Consider the following 14,522-nt stretch of genomic DNA (forward strand, 5'->3'; position numbering starts at 1 on the left):
GTCTTTAGAAGCTTTCGGTCGTGTTGAGGGTTCTCGACGCTTGCTTGGTGACTTTCTCTTTTTTGGCGATTGGGAAGACCAAACAAACTTGGATGGTATGGATCCTGGCTTTAATTTGACAATTCCAGCCAGGGTTGTTTTCATGTCTGTCGTCTTGAAATGCCTTGAGCAAACCTTCGTACGACCAGTGAGTTGAAAATCCTTTCCAGGATCTCTTCGAAGAGGGGCCGTAAGGGGGGGTCACGCGCACAGTTCATGGCAATTAAAAAACGCAAATCACGAAACTCGATAAGTATCGAAACTTACACATGAGAAAGACTTGTCGCCTTACCCTATATATATAATATTGTTGACAGTCGTTTTAATGTATTTCAGAAAGCGCTCAACTCGTGATTGTGTCGTGATTGGTAATGTCAGATTCGGTTTCACAGCTTTGCTCTGCAGCAGACAGGCAGTCGCTTAAGATTTCAGCCTCTCGTTGAATTCTTCAATCTCTCTGTCACTGTCACACTGTGACACGTCTCCAAACTCGTTTGCAGATGCCACTGCCTCAGGGCAATTGTCTTGAAATCTGTAATTGCAAGGTAGTATAAAAAATACACGGTCCACTTGACTACTGAAGTCTTAAAAGTTTTAATAACTGATATCATTCAATCTTGAAAGTTAGCAATTAGAACTGATATTATAAATGTGGATTCATCTTGTCTTGTGACTATCGGTGTAACAACAACTAAATACGTCGTTTTGCAAAAGACCTTAAGATACATCGGGAAGTAAATAGATCAGAGGATCTTTAACAAAAAAAAAAGTAAAAGAAATGTTTTACTTAGGCTGATGGTGACAGATTGGTTAGTATAATATCACAATCTTACAAATAATGTGAAAGACTCTTGCATGTTGTCTAACTCTAAATCACGATCACTGTCATTTCCCACTGATATTCCTTTAGGTGAGCCGACGTTTCACATTACACTTCCATCACTTTGACTTTCTTGATCTCCTCCGCGGCTTCCACTCTTCTTCAGGAAGGCTTCCATATTTCTTTTCATTCCATCTATTGTTGCATTGTATTTCTTAGCATTATCTTCCTCGTTTCGACGTTTTGACAAGTTGTATTAAAGTGATCTGTAAGGCAGCAACAAAAATATGACCTCCAGTGATCTTTACTTTTTTTAAGAAAACGATTAATTTTAACCACCTGCTTTATTCTTTGACAATACAGAAGTTCTCTGGATGGTCTTCTCCAGTGGTTTTCTTTTAAAGTAAAATTGATGATGATACTTCAAAGTGAAACTTCCGAAGTTTTAAATAGAAATGTTTCTGCAGACAAGCTTGAAGGATAATGCTCAACATTTTACGTACTTTTTTAAAGTGTCGGGCTTTAGTCTGCGGAGTCCTGTCCGTTGGTACATTCTTTAATTTCTGGCAACGACCACACCTTATAGTAAATTCATTGACCGCTATGCTATTGAACATACTTGCCAGAGCTACAAACACATTGAAAGGCTAATTAACTAAATACATTAAAGACGATTTAAACAATCATCGTTATCATCATCGTCTCCATCATAGTAATAAAATGATAAAATTTTAGGAAAAATCATGACTGTTAATAATAACAAAAATTCTTAACGATTTCTTTTAGTCGCACATAGCCAAATTTAGATCATCCAACATCTTGGTCTGTCGTTCATTTCGCTCGACACTGAATTTCGCCCTGTTTTAGGCGCTTTACAAGATGGTCGTCCTCTTCCTTTGAAGCTGACCTTTTCCTTCCACCTCTTGGCTTTCGTTTGATGACTTTGCTCTTTTGCTGTTCTTCGCCACCAGCAACTGTGATATTTATCACCGGGGAATCTTTCGAAAAGACCATTTCCTTTTTAAGAACATTGACTGAAAGAAAATAATGACAATAAAATTAATTAATCAAATAATAATCTTTTGACTACGTCCTTTTTATCTTTTGTCTATCTACTTTGACATTTATATTGGTGTCATTTTTTCTGGGCAGTTTCAAACCTCACTCCAGTCTCTTTCGTAGTCCATAAAAATTAAATTTAAGTTGCGTTTAGTCGAGAAAAAAATCTGTCCGAATATTCTCTTCCTAGTCTTCCTAGGTTGTTCCTATTCTCAGGTCTTCTCATTATTGTCAACACGCCCTTTTTGCAAAGCGAGCGATCAAGGATCATCAAGAATTATCTCAGGAGGTGTCTTAAATATCGCCTCTAACGACCCTAACCGAAATCACGGCTCTCATCAATGACTCACTTTCTGTATAATTTCTGAGAAAATTGTCGATTCTTAAGCAAACTTCAAATAAAATATGTAGGGGAGACTGAATAAAACTTTTCTAGACTTCTAGTATTGTAAGGGCCTGTTTACATGGAGATAGGGTGACCTTCTAGAAGGGGCACCCTCTTAGAAGGGTAACCCTTGCCTATTGTATTTTCCGGCTTGGTTTACATAAGAGGTAGGGTCAACCTATCTGCTTGGTGGGGTAACCCTCCTGCGAGGGCCAACTTTTTGCCATGTAAACACTTGAGGTAGGGTCACACTCCGAGAAGGGTCAACTTTTGTGGGTTCAGTTTACTGTCAGATTGCCGCGAAACTCTGTAATGGCTTCGCGCGCGTATAAGCCCGAGGAATATTTTCGCCGTTCTGTGGTGGCCAAATTGTTTGAACAGAGTTCGAAACAGTCTGAGGACAACAGTGTCGACATTTCGGAAAAAGACATAGATGATCATGAATAGGTGGTCGACGAGAGTACCGTAGAAAGCCGCTCGACTCGGAAAGATATGGAAGAAGGCTTGCCACGTGAAAAATCAAATAATTCACAGGGAAAACGAAAAGCGTCCTTCGCCACTGCTCTGTGCGACCAGGATTGCCCCAAATTCTCCCTCAGCGACAAAATGGCTCTCCTTCGTACATGCCTCATTCGTCGCATTGCAGCATTGTACTGGGCGGCTACCTGTAGCGCCATTCGCTCTTGTCGGCGTTTCTCTATTAGGGGATACGACAGCAAGAACCCACAGCACTGAAAAACCGCAGCCAAAGAGGCAAGCGCAAGGAAAATTGAATTTACCGCCAAAATACTTCGTTTGTCCGCCATTTTGGTTGTTGTGTACTTAGCGACCGCGCAGCTATCTCCCTCGGTGCCAAATTCAATAATCGCGATAGCCCTGGAGACAAGACTTTGCATGTAAAAGGGGCTATCTTTTGCCCCTTCTAGAAGGGTGACCCTCCTAAGGGGGTCACCCCATCTCCATGTAAACAGGCCCTAAGAGATGTAAGAAATTTAACGCGAATTAAAACAATTAACACGAAAGTATGGATATCAGATACCTTTCACGCGTGACTTTCAAGTAACACGTGTCATAAATTACGATCTCTTATCAAATTTTCATGATGAAAACGCTAACCTTGTAAAACTGCAGAATCGACAGAAAGCGGCCTTTTCATGTTCCACTGCGCTTGTGTATTGATTGAGAAAGCTTTACTGCCTTCTGCGCCTTTGGCTAGTCTGCACAGCTTAAGATCAATAGACGACCCTATTCCCCGCTTCTCAGCTTCGGCCTTGAGGCCCGCGCGTTCAACAATATGCCTTTTCAGGGCATCAAGGGAATTATGTTCTCTTTTCAGGGGAATTCTGATCCTTTCCTTTCCCCCAAGAAAACTGAAAGATCCAGGACATTTGGGATCAACGAAGTAGACAACCCCTTCTAAAACACGAAACGGCTCTTCGCTGACTTCGCTCTTCGACATTGTGGGTCGTGAGAAATGAAGACAAGACGTCAGACAATGAATAATCTGAAGACCTGATCGTTGGTGTCAAGGGTCGCATCAGCTTTATTTTTGGATCAATGGGTCATGCGAAACCCTATTGTTTGGTCACACAAGCTGAAGAAAACAGACACGGCGATCACCTGGAGAGGTCCTTTGTGGGGTCTTCGTAGCCGTTCACGGAAAAAAGGGTCGTTTTCGTGTTTGTTATCACGGGTATCGGAAAATTATTTCTCTGTTTCACGTATCACGACAATCATATCATTCACGGTTCACGAATTTTAAAACTTTTAGATTACGGATCACAGAAAATAAATTAGTCCGATCACGTTTCACGTGAAACCCCCTTACGGCCCCTCTTCGAATCGCATGAATCCAACTCTTACGTAAATTAGGGTCCTTTGGAAAGTTAAAAAAAGAAACTTTGTCTCCTCCTGCATTCCGATAACCCTTGAAGGTACACTGGGGAACACAACAGTTCAAAGGCATCGATCGGCAAATACACAAATTAAACCAAGTGTTGAAAAATGACACAAATTCTAAGAGATTCAGCTTTGCAAACACAGAGTGGCCCGACCGACCTCGCTTTCATGCGAACCTGTTACCAGGCTTCCCAAGCAAATTTTCATTATGCATAGCGTGTATGGGGTCTGCTCAAGGGTTAACTTCAATTGTTCTTCGCTAAACCTTTTCGTGTCACCATACCGAATGTAGGTGTTGCCTTTTGACGCGTTACGAGTACGACGCTCAAGAGCATTGTTATATATCCTCACCGCAAACAATGGGAAGTGATCAGCAAGCCCGATGACAGGGCAAATGATATTCTGTATTCTTTGAGGTTGATTGGAAAAGATGTGATCCAGACACGTTTCGCTAATTGGTCTTGTTGGAACATTTACGAGCTGATCAAAATTCATAGTCTTCAAACCTTACAACAATACAAACAATACGATACAACTATACAAACACTTTATTTAAACACGGTAATTGTTAAAGCGACTACACGCTTGTGGGGTCGTGCGTAAAATGGAATAAAATGAAATGTAGTAAAATAAAATAATTAAAGTAGCCTATCAAAATTAGAAGATCTAAAAATTTTAAAATTGGGATCCTTAAAGTTCACTGTCTGTGGAGAAATAGAATTAAAATTCAAATTTAAAAGTGCCTTTGATTTGTAGGCTAACGAGGACAGCTGCTTAATGGTTATATTTCTTAAATTTGATTCTTGGAGACGTGTGTTAAAAGCGATAGGTCCTCTCTTGGAAAAACTGTTTTCCATATAATATGTATTGAATTTTGGTATTTTTATGTTGGCATTACTTCCTAGATTTTTCTTTTGTATTCACGTCAACTTCTTCGGTAGTATCTAAGATGGATATAGGTAAAGTCTTCTTATCTATTTTGAACATCAGTTTAGCCAAATTAACTTTACATGTGGTTTCAATGGAAGACCATCGAGCCTTGCTTAGTACTTCAGACTTAGGAATATCCCATGGCCAGTTAAAAATTAATTTTGCCGCTCTACAGTGTAAAGACTCTAATGCAATTAGGCCCTCCTTATTAGTAAGGCCGCTCCAGACAGTGATACCATATATAATTGATGGGTAGATTACTTTGAAGTATAAGTCCAGTAGCATGGGTCTTGGTAAAAACAAGGTGCGCTTCAGCATGTTAAGCTTATTTGCAAAGCTGATCTTTAATGCTTTGACAGGGTAGTCCCAGTTAAGTCCTATTATGAATGTAGACTCCAAGCAGCCTAGTGTGTTTAACCCATCTTATACCATGACTCATCAGTATTAATGACTGTAGTGGACCGGCGAAGTTTCCTCGATGAATTAGCATACCTTCGCATTTCTTGGGGTGAGGCAATAGTTCAATCAATCAATCAATCATTTTATTTAGTAATGCAGGTTGTAAGGAAGGGGCAGCCATAAGGCTGATGTGGACCTACAACGAACTAATAAAATGTAAAACTAAAATAATTCATAAAGTCACCCTATGGTATTTAAATATTCAATATGAATCATTGTAATAAAGTTCATTAGCAAACAAGTCACGAATTAATTCAAAAATTTACATGCAATGTAATAAAACTTAAAAATATACAAAATCTCTGTCTTTCATAGCAATCATAGGCGCTTCAAAAGAGAAGCTATTTATGTTCTGTGATAGCTTACGTAAAATATTTTTAAAACTGTCTTTTTGAATGTTCACATTAAAATTTACCAGCCTAGCAATAAAATTCCAGATTACAGGTCCTCTGTATTGTGCTGATTCCTTTCCCACTTTGTAGTTCACTCTAGGGATTTCAACCTGTAACCCTCCTGTACGTGATGGTCTGTTGCGTAACTTCAAATTAAAAGGGGCATATAAGATTTTATCATTTAAAACATCGTGCATCAGAAGAAGGAGTCTTCTTTTATATATGTAAGAAATTGGCAACCAATTTAACTCTTCAAGACTTTTATCCTGGTGGATAACTCGTGCAGCTCTTGCATGAATAGGGTTCAAGGATTCCATAATAGAATAATTGCAGTTTCCCCACACCACAATACCATACGATACCGCAGGTACAATAGATTTAAAGTAAATTTCCTCCAGCGCTTTCACAGGAAGCTTCTTCGTTCTTTTTAATGCGCCCACTTTCTGTGCAAAAGATTTTTTTACATGGTCCACATGCAATGCCCATGTAAGCCTATTGTCAATGATTAATCCCAAACAAGTAGTGTTATTAACAACATTAATAAAATTATTTCCGAAGCATATTGGAGGAATAGGACCAATGAAGCCCGATTTGCTAAGGATCATAACTTCAGACTTTACAGGATGAATACAAAGTTTGTTCATTGTACTCCGAAGCAGAAGTTGCTCGAGAATGTTATTTAATTGTGAGCAGACCTGATCAAAGTTCTTCCCCACACAATATAAAGTTGTATCATCTGCATACATGAACGAGTCTCCAGATGTAATAGCATTAGGGAGGTCATTGACGTAGATAGTATAAATCCTTGGGGAACACCATATTTCACTTCATCCAAGTTAGAAGGGTGGTTATTTACCACAGTGTATTGAAATCTGTCTTTCAAATAATCTGTCAGCTACTCATGGAGATTCCCACTTAATCCGATAGCTTGGAGTTTTAATGACAAGATGTTGTGTGAGATGCTATCAAAAGCTTTCTTAAAGTCAATAAATATTGCACCCACAATCATACCTTTATCCATATTCATCTTCCAGGTATCTGTCATTTTTAGTAACATGCCTTCTGATGATAGTCCTTTTGTAAAGCCCCACTGTGAAGGACTTTTTAGAGAGGAGTTACTTAGGTGCTCATCAATTATATTACAGACCTGATGTTCCAGTAATTTACTTGGGATACACAGCAAGGATATAGGTCTATAGTTGGCAATGTCAGTTCTATCTCCCTTTTTAAAGATAGGGGTTGATTTCTTAAGTAGGGGTTGATTTCTTAAGTAGTAGTTTCTCAAGAAGGGATTTCTTAAAGATAGGGGTTGATTTCTTATAGTTGATTTCTTAAGCACCATAGCTGTAGTTCCTTGAGAGCAGCATTCAGTTCGGCAAGAACAATGTCTACAGTGTCTCCGATACAGAACAGGGTGGTATCATCTGCATAAATAAAAACAGTTGCATTTGTTATATTATCAGGTAGATCATATGTGTAAAGTGCAAGCAAGGTTGGACTGAGGACTGATCCCTGAGGAACGCCTGTATTAACGCGGGCAAAATCAGAGGCTGCGCCGTTAATGACTGTGAACTGTCGCCTCCCCTTTAAGTAGCTGTGAAGCCAAGCAGCCAGGTTGCCTTTGATCCCAAAGTCAATCTCGAGTTTATTCAGCAATATTTTATGCGATACACAGTCAAAGGCCTTTTGAAAATCAACAAAAACCACGCCGACAACTTTACTGTTATCGACTGCTTGTCTCCATTGTTCTGTCAATTTTATAAGCATTTATTCAGTAGAAAAGCCTTTTCTATAAGCTCATTGGTTTTCAGTGACTAAACTGTGTTCGTAGAATGTATGGTTGACGATTCTTTAAGAGACCGCTGATTCAAGGATCTTGCTGGGTATACTGAGAATAGAAATTGGCCGATAGTTGCCCATGTCGCTCTCATCGTCCTTTTTGTGGATAGGGCTCAACCTAGCCACTTTCCATTGTTCAAACACGTAGCCAGATCTTAGACTTTCACAATAAATATGGTATAATGGATGGACCAACGCATTCCCGGCAGTTTTTAGAGTTCTGGAAGAAATCTGGTCGGGACCGGTAGCTTTATTCCATTTTAGATCTCATAAATGCTTTTCAATTTCAGATTTTGATAAAATAACGTCTTTGATAATAGGAACAGACTTTAATGTTGTGGCAGCGTTGACTTTTGTGAATGAAATAGGCAAGAGGCTTTGAACGATAAGGCAACAATCCTATCTGTATTTTGCTAAAAAAAATTGTTGTTTGCGATCATGATTCATAGCTTTGCAGATAGATTAATTCTCACCTTGAATTAAGTTCACTTTTTTAGCCATTTGTTGTTTTTAAAAGTCGAAAAATCCAAAAACTGCAAAACGACTTCACATACTCAACATCCATTCATTGCAGTGATGCTGAGACGACCCACATGATCTTCATGAACTGAGGAATCATGGGTAGCTCTATTCCCAGTAGTTTTCGGCGTTTTTGCCACAGGAAATCCAACGAAGAAGAATAAAGCTTCTCTAAGCGTTTGTTTGCAATAATGGCGGCACATTTTTTTCCAAGGCGCTCTTGAACCAAATAACTTTCTATATTTTTTCTCTTTTATTGTTTCCAATGTATTTTTCACATTCAATGCGTATTTAAGTAAAAAATTCAAGGAGTTTTTAAGGATTTTTTTTAAAATTTCTTATTTTTTAGGAGTTTTCAAGCGCCCTTAAATTTGCACAATATATTCAAGTAGTTTTCAAGGCGTTTAAGGAGTAGCACGAACCCTGTCTTATCTACTAACACTTCAGCACAATAGCTCTCTAAATCAATGCCTCTAGCTAACTCTTTAGGAAAAATTCCTGCCCGATTGGCTTGCTTCTGTAGAGAGGTTTCGTTTTTCTGTTTCTGGTTTGGGTATTTTCCACCCACATGGTTACCCTGTTCATACTGTTCCAACTTTCCTTTCAGCAAGGCACATTCCACCACATGCTCTCGACAACGTAACATTTCTTGCTTCCCTCACAGCATTTCTTGCGTGTCCAACCTCTGCCATGTTTGTGTTTGCTGTGGTGCTTGATTTAAATACACGGAATGAATGAAACCGTCGTGGATGCCAGAAACCTTCAAACCATTTCTTTACATATCCCCGCTTAACCTTCTGTTCTGTCCACGTATGGAATGCACGACGAGCGGCTTGGTAGCCTACTGGTGTTGCAGCTGAACAGATGGCGTGAACCAGCTTCCTAAACTCTGTCTTTGCTTTATTACTCCAATCTGCTGATTCCTGTCGATGGGCGCAAGAGTAGAAGTGCATTTCACAAAAAGAAGCGCGATTGACTCCATCAGCTTTGAGTTGTCGTCGTATTGATCCACGATTTCCTCCATATTACAGTCTGTGAAAAATCGTGCGGATCAAAAATGTAGTTGGGTATTCCGGTATAATCACTCAGTGCCTATGAAGAGAAAAATTCTATGAGCTAATGGCATACACTCTCTTACAGACCCTTCTGACTTGCATTTAATATTTTAGAGAATTTCAGCCCGTAAAATTAAAACCGGGTCAAGTAGTCTACCTAACACCATTGTAAGCTTGCTAAATCAGGCAAATTAGGTATCACTGAGAAATATTAACCCATTGAAGCCTGTGCCGGCCGTAACCGGCCGTGACGAGCGTTGGCCTTTGTCCCACTTCTGACGTCATCACCTTCGACCAAAATTGGCATCACTTATACTCAAGTTCTGTGGGAGGAAAAGATCTTTCCAATGGGACCCAGATCTAAGTGATCGGCTTAATGGAGCCTGAGATATGCACAAAATGCTCACAAATTTGAGTGAAAAGCTGGTTGCATAATCTCTTGCGAGTACACTTAGCTACCCCATGGTAAAAATTGCCTGTCTCGATGAAGCTTTCTCAGAAATTTTTGAACACACCTAGTGGACTATCGTTGCCAAGAGTTAAGAGTGAAACATTTCTGATGCACATTGGTTGAGATGTATGGCATCTTTGCCTATCTAACTTGCATAAATTTGAATATCCTTAGGATGCAAAGATGCAAAATATTTAATGTTTCACTTTTCCACCAACCACTTGTTTACATTGTAAAATGTGTGAAATGAATATTTGATCATGGTACCACTATAACTCAACTCACAATTAAAAATTGAACCACAGCATACCTCATTAAGACATTTCCAGAAGTCACACAGGGTTTCTGTTGACTCTGTCTCACACTGCATGCTTGCAATGGTCACAATTTCTTTTATTGTAGGATGTAGCGCTGAGATGTTTATGGTTTTCATGCCCTTTACCCTGTCATGCTCAGCATCAAGGAAGTAGTCCTCCTCCTCTAAAGACTTTTGGCTCTCCAGTTGCATTTGCACTGCTATCTCTAGATTTTCTCTGCTCATTCCAAATACAATTCTGCTTCCATCCAATCGTCCATCTTTAAAGTGCTACTGAAAGGTAATTTTCATATCCGAGATTTTTGCAAAATAATAGAGTTTGAACGTTATTTGCAAACGCTGTGTACTTTTTTTGGGCCAACGCATAGCCGAAAGTACATTTTTAACCATTCGAAGTTGACCGGCTGAGATCAAAACTGGCGGCCATCTTGGCGCGGCCAAAACAGCCCTGTGACGTCACAGGTTGTGTACTTCTGTGAAAGAAGGGTAAAAGCATGGAGTGTGGCTTGCATGTTGGGAGGCCGAAAAAGAGGATTTCGGGCAAAATGCCATCCTAGTCTTCTTTATCGGTTTTCAAGTGCAATTTAACGCGAAATTTATAAGTCGGGTAATGAATTTTCCTATAAAATACAAAATAAAAGTAAATCAGTATGTATTTTGGTTAAATGTTTAATTTCCTTACTTTTAAGAGGTTTTGGGAATATACATAAATACCTTATTTCCCAGAATAAGTGCCAGGGTGCTTATTAAATTAATCGCCCTGAAGGGCAGCACTTATTCGAGGGCGGCCCTTATTTTTATCTCTTCGAACAAGATAATCAAACCAGCACTTACCCCTGTTTCATGTTACCCACTGTTTCCAAAGTCTTCCATCTTTTGTTGCTTTCAAAATGTGTTTTCTTATACATGGGACTTTGAAGGCACAATCCCCATCCACATCAAAAGGTAGACATTCTACTTCTTTCACTTCTTGATGGCAAGCTAACACATTACTGGAAGTTAATGCAAAACATTAAAATAAACTCTGGTAGGCAAATCCAAACAAACAATCATCAGATCTTTCGAGCTTCAGAGGAAAAATGTGTCATTTGACAGAATATACTCTATCAACACCTCCTTTCCCCATGAAGGGGACATTCTGTAAAGTAAAGTGGGCATACAAGTACTAACCTGGAGGCCATGAGGCAAGAGGTTGTACAAGTTTCTATAGCATGAAGTAAATAAGAATAGGGCTTGAACAAAGATGGCTGGGATTGGAATCCAGCCCACTAACCATTAGGCCACCTCATATTACTCTAGGGCATTATGCCTGTTGGAAATACACATCCATTCATGAACTTCCCTACCCTTCCATATAGGGAGGGGACATGAAAACGGCACAGTATATTATTTACCAGTAGGCAAACATTTTTACTATTGAATTGGCTAAGGAATATTTTGGGTCATTATCCCAACCATGGCCAACATAAAACTATTGCATTTGGAATCAAATATACACAATTTCTGTTAGACTTACGCTTCAGTCAGTTGCTGCCTATTCTTTGATGGACACTGGCTGTAAAATAACATAAGAACTTTTAATCTTTCATAATGAGCAAAAGTACTAAGACAGCTTGGGCAACCATTTTTTGTAAGGAAGACACAATGAAAATTTGATTAATATATATACACGTTCAGTTACTCATTGATTGAAGATGGCATAAACATGCCGAAAGATATCTCTAAAAAACGTTGCATATTTCTTACAATATTAATATCTATATGATCAATTTTTTATCTGAATTTCATTTATTATTAACTTATTGTAAGAAATAGACAACTTTTTTGAGAGACATGTTTCGGCATGTTTATGCCATCTTCAATCAATGAGTAACTGAACGTGAGTAATTATATAGCATTTTAATTTACCTAATCATTCTAAGCGACATATGGCAATCTGCGGTCTATCCTTGCACTTAGGTAGCACGGAAAGCCGTAAAACTCTAGAACAAAAACTCATCTTTCAAACCGGCAGTCTAAATCCCATAGGGATCAACGAACGCTTTCCATTCCACTAATTTATTCGTGTTTTTCTCGTTGCCATTTTCCCACCAATAACGTAGCTCCATTTTCTGCCTTTAAAAGCACACACAACCCACATTTCCTCTATTCGCTCCGACGAAGGGCTAACGCTCGAAACGTCAGCTTTTGTAATCGTTACGGTGGCCAATTTTCCATTTCAACTATATCCAAATTATTTCGTTACTCCCACCGACGCAGCCCCAAACAGTTTCTTTCGAAACTATCAGCCTTTATTCGTTTGTTTCCAGAGTTGCAAAGTGCTTACCGCCAACATCATAGCACGGAAACCGCACTACTTTAGGTGAAGAACGATCTCCTAATGACGATGGATAAAGGTCAAGTTACGCTGCTGGTGCTTCTCGACCTAAGCTCTGCATTCTACACCGTTCAACATGAGATCCTCCTGGAACGATTGAGGTCAACAATTGGATTGCGGAGGAAAGTACTTTGATGGTTTGAGAGTTACTTTAAGGCAGGTCGCACCAAGTGTCTATCAACGGAACTCTATCAAAGCCTTTTGATCTGAAGTGTGGAGTTCCTCAAGGGTCGTGCCTTGGCCCACTTTTATTTACCATCTATGTGAGTAAGCTGTTCCAGACTCTTAAAAGGCGTATGCCCTCCGTCCATACTTATGCTGACGATACACAGTTGTATTTATCATTTAATCCCTCTGACTCTTCCAGTGAAGTCGATGCTATATCAGCCATGCAAAAGTGCATCTGCGATGTCCGAGCATGGAGGAGGGAGGATCAGCTGATGCTCAATGATGACAAGACTGAGTTCCTGATTATAGGTACACGTCAGCAGCTCTCAAAAGTTTCAATCCAAAGCATCAAGATTGGGCAGACTGAGGTCTCTCCTGTAGCCTCTGTGGGCAATCTAGGCGCATGGTTCGATACGCATGTGGATATGGGAGCTCACATTACAAAGACTTGTAGCAGCGCTTTCTATTATTTATACAATATACGTCATATTAGGAAATATTTATTCAGGAAATTTACTGAGAAATTAGTTCATGCTTTTATTAGTAGTAGACTGGATTATTGTACGGAATGCCAGAATATCAGATTATGAAATTGCAACGTGATAGGAATGCGAGTGTGAGACATATATCTTGCGCACAAGTTCTGTCATATTACACCTCTACTCGCTGAATTACATTGGTTACCAATGCGCTTCAGGATACATTATAAGATACTCTTGATAACTTTTAAAATTCTGCATGGCCTATCACCTAAGTACCTTTCAGATTTAATTAGTATTCAACGGCCTTCGTCCTATCATTTGAGGCGCAACGACAATGGTCGTTTGCTGGAAAGACCAAGTGTGAAAACTGAGAAAACATTGGGCGACGGAGCTTTCCTGGTACCTGCTAGTTTCCTATGGAATAAGTTGCCAAGGTCCGCGCGCGAAGCAGCGAACTTAGAATCTTTTAAGATTTTACTTAAGACATTTTAAGGAATCATTTCGGTTATCTTAGTATATCTATATTTTTATTTGTAATTATCTTTCATTAATTTAATGTAAATAAATATATATAATTTACGATTTTTATAGAAAGAATTGTATAATTTTTAGTTATTAATTACTGTTGTGATGCGCTTTTGAATTATCTTATAGAAAAGGCGCAATACAAATAATAAATGTTATTGTCATTGTTATTGTTCACATCGTAGTAGCATAAAACGGGATAGTCTGCCACTAGTTGCTTCACACGGTGAAATGCGTCTTGGTGGTGTTTCTCCCACACCCAGAAATTTTTAACTGTGTGAACAGAATTTTCAGGAATAAATGTTGCAGTCAAGTAATTTAATATAATCATGTATATAGTTTTATTTAATGATTCTTGCAGTCATATTAAAAGCTTGAAAATCACAGCTTAGTCCCTGTAGTTAAAATTTTTAAGTTGGGAATAATTAAATCTGAAGAATTTAGGCTACTAAATGCATTCATTTGATTAGGGTCTAAGATTATTTTGCAGCCCATTGGGCCTTCAATTAAGGTGGGTTTGAAAAATTATTTTAGCCCTTATTCAAAAGTTGTCACTCATAAGGTAGGGTAAGTGTGTCTGTGTATGTGCCCCTTGATCTGTAATTGAAATCTATAAACCACTCAGATGGGGGCCTCCCATGCATATATAAGGTATGTAGGCTGTAAAGGGTGGGGTTTTTGAGCAGTTAAGTCTGGAATAGGGTACAGATTCAGGAAATTTTGGTCTACTATAGGGTATGATTTACCATAATTACTAGCAACTGAATATGAAAGAAATAAAATTCCTGGAGACTAGCGCATCTTAGC

General features: G+C 39.0%; 2 long non-coding RNA genes across 2 annotated transcripts; both read right to left on the minus strand.

The window, feature by feature from the left end:
- Positions 1–614: 614 nt before the first annotated feature.
- LOC148725352 (uncharacterized) lies at positions 615–2,088 on the minus strand. Its single transcript, XR_015990290.1, has 2 exons — positions 1,767–2,088; positions 615–1,125 (listed from the first exon to the last, which is right to left on the minus strand). It is a non-coding gene; the product is annotated as an uncharacterized LOC148725352 (long non-coding RNA).
- A 3,569-nt stretch (positions 2,089–5,657) lies between these two features.
- On the minus strand, positions 5,658–7,214 carry LOC148725353 (uncharacterized). The gene is made up of 2 exons (XR_015990855.1): positions 6,995–7,214; positions 5,658–6,129 (listed from the first exon to the last, which is right to left on the minus strand). It is a non-coding gene; the product is annotated as an uncharacterized LOC148725353 (long non-coding RNA).
- Between the last annotated feature and the right edge of the window lie 7,308 nt (positions 7,215–14,522).

Source organism: Stylophora pistillata, chromosome 8, assembly GCF_964205215.1.
Source record: "Stylophora pistillata chromosome 8, jaStyPist1.2, whole genome shotgun sequence".
NCBI lineage: Eukaryota > Metazoa > Cnidaria > Anthozoa > Scleractinia > Pocilloporidae > Stylophora > Stylophora pistillata.